The sequence below is a fragment of the Durio zibethinus genome, unplaced genomic scaffold, assembly GCF_047325235.1.
Source record: "Durio zibethinus cultivar Kanyao isolate XHJ-2024 unplaced genomic scaffold, ASM4732523v1 HiC_scaffold_53, whole genome shotgun sequence".
Lineage (NCBI taxonomy): Eukaryota > Viridiplantae > Streptophyta > Magnoliopsida > Malvales > Malvaceae > Durio > Durio zibethinus.
In genome coordinates, this window is record NW_028322676.1 from 112,501 (window position 1) to 115,313 (window position 2,813).

The following is a 2,813-nucleotide window of genomic DNA, read 5'->3' on the forward strand; positions in this document are numbered from 1 at the left end:
TTTTAGAATTTTTTTAGAAGGAGTTTTGGCCCCAAATTTTGTGGACGTGATCCTTCTATTTTTGTTGGCATGCACAAAAAAATTCAGCTAAAAACTCGAACCGGAGAAGATTTCGTGACCGTTTGAAAAAAGTGTCCCCATTTCAGACACTTTAACGGCTACTGGCAGCAAACCTGTAAAATCTCAAACGCTCTTTAAGGGGGTGTGAGTTCTCAGAGGTTTGATGAGGGATAGGGGGCCAACACAAGGGCCAAGTACCAGCACCCATCGCACGTCATGTGCGCACACCCCCCCGGCCCCCCTCCCAATCGCCGGAACCCCAATGCCGCCGGTCAGGTTCTCCGGCGGTACTCCGGCGATGCTCCGGCGATGCTGTCCCGAGTGAAAAAAATGCGGCACCAGCACATGCTGGAGCCAAGCATGGGCACCGTGGCTCAAAATCGAACTTCGGCCAAGGCCTCGACCATCAATGGCACATGATGACGCATGGTGATGGCACATGCATCGACCATCATCGGCATAGGCTGCCCTTCGGTACGGGCACTTGCCTCGACCGCCATCGGCACAAGCTGGGCCCTGGTGTGGGTTGTTGCCTCGATCACCAGCGGCACATGCTGAGCCTTGGTGCGGGCGGTTGCCTCGAGCACCATCGGCAGACCCTGGGCCCTGGTGCGGCCGGTTGCCCCGATAACCATCGGCACACGCTGCGCCCTCGAGCGGCCGGTTGCCTCGATCACCATCGGCAAAAGCTGGGCCCTGGTGCGGGCGCTTGCCTCGACCACCATCGGCACACGCTGGGCACTGCCATCGGCACACGCTGGGCCCTGGTGCGGGCGCTTGCCTCGATCACCATCGGCACACGCTGGGCCCTGGTACGGGCGCTTGCCTCGACCACCATCGGCACACGCTCGGCCCTGGTGCGGTCGGTTGCCTCGAGCACCATCGGCACACGCTGGGCCCTGGTGCGGGCGCTTGCCTCGACCACCATCGGCACACGCTGGGCCCTGGTGCGGGCGCTTGCCTCGACCACCATCGGCACACGCTGGGCCCTGGTGCGGCAGGTTGCCTCGAGCACCATCGGCACACGCTGGGCCCTGGTGCGGTCGGTTGCCTCGACCACCATCGGCACACGCTGGGCCCTGGTGCGGGCGCTTGCCTCGACCACCATCGGCACACGCTCCGCCCTGGTGCGGCAGGTTGCCTCGAGCACCATCGGCACACGCTGGGCCCTGGTGCGGGCGGTTGCCTCGACCACCATCGGCACACGCTGGGCCCTGGTGCGGCAGCTTGCCTCGAGCACCATCGGCACACGCTCGGCCCTGGTGCGGTCGGTTGCCTCGACCACCATCGGCACACGCTGGGCCCTGGTGCGGCAGGTTGCCTCGACCACCATCGGCAGCCTCGACCACCATCGGCACACGCTGGGCCCTGGTGCGGGCGGTTGCCTCGACCACCATCGGCACACGCTCCGCCCTGGTGCGGTCGGTTGCCTCGAGCACCATCGGCACACGCTGGGCCCTGGTGCGGCAGGTTGCCTCGACCACCATCGGCACACGCTGGGCCCCGGTGCGGGCGGTTGCCTCGACCACCATCGGCACACGCTGGGCCCCGGTGCGGGCGGTTGCCTCGACCACCATCGGCACACGCTGGGCCCCGGTGCGGGCGCTTGCCTCGACCACCATCGGCACACGCTGGGCCCTGGTGCGGCAGGTTGCCTCGACCACCATCGGCACACGCTGGGCCCTGGTGCGGGCGCTTGCCTCGAGCACCATCGGCACACGCTCGGCCCTGGTGCGGTCGGTTGCCTCGAGCACCATCGGCACACGCTGGGCCCTGGTGCGGGCGCTTGCCTCGACCACCATCGGCACACGCTCGGCCCTGGTGCGGTCGGTTGCCTCGAGCACCATCGGCACACGCTGGGCCCTGGTGCGGCAGGTTGCCTCGACCACCATCGGCACACGCTGGGCCCTGGTGCGGGCGGTTGCCTCGACCACCATCGGCACACGCTGGGCCCTGGTGCGGGCGCTTGCCTCGAGCACCATCCGCACACGCTGGGCCCTGGTGCGGCAGGTTGCCTCGAGCACCATCGGCACACGCTGGGCCCTGGTGCGGGAGCTTGCCTCGAGCGCCATCGGCACACGCTGGGCCCTGGTGCGGCAGGTTGCCTCGAGCACCATCGGCACACGCTGGGCCCTGGTGCGGTCGGTTGCCTCGAGCGCCATCGGCACACGCTGGGCGCTGGTGCGGGCGCTTGCCTCGACCAGCATCGGCACACGCTGGGCCCTGGTGCGGCAGGTTGCCTCGATCACCATCGGCACACGCTGGGCCCTGGTGCGACAGGTTGCCTCGAGCACCATTGGCACACTATCGGCCCTGGTGCGGGCGGTTGCCTCGACCACCGTCGGCACACGCTGGGCCCTGGTGCGGGCGCTTGCCTCGAGCACCATCGGCACACGCTGGGCCCTGGTGCGGGCGGTTGCCTCGAGCACCATCGGCACACGCTGGGCCCTGGTGGGTTTAGGCACATCTTCAAATTTCTGCCGTGCCAATGCCATTTTTATGGCTTGTAAATTCATACAATGGTCCCCTAAGCCTTCACGTGAAGTTTCGTTGGAAGATGACTCGTTTTCTATTTTTCATGATTTTCGAAACTTTTTGCGGTTCGGGATTTTTTAAAATTTTTTTATAAGGATTTTTGGCCCCAAATTTTGTAGGCATGATCCTTCTATTTTTGTTGGCATGCACAAAAAAATTCAGCTAAAAACTCGAAGTAGAGAAGATTTTGTGACCGTTTGAAAAAAGTGTCCCCATTT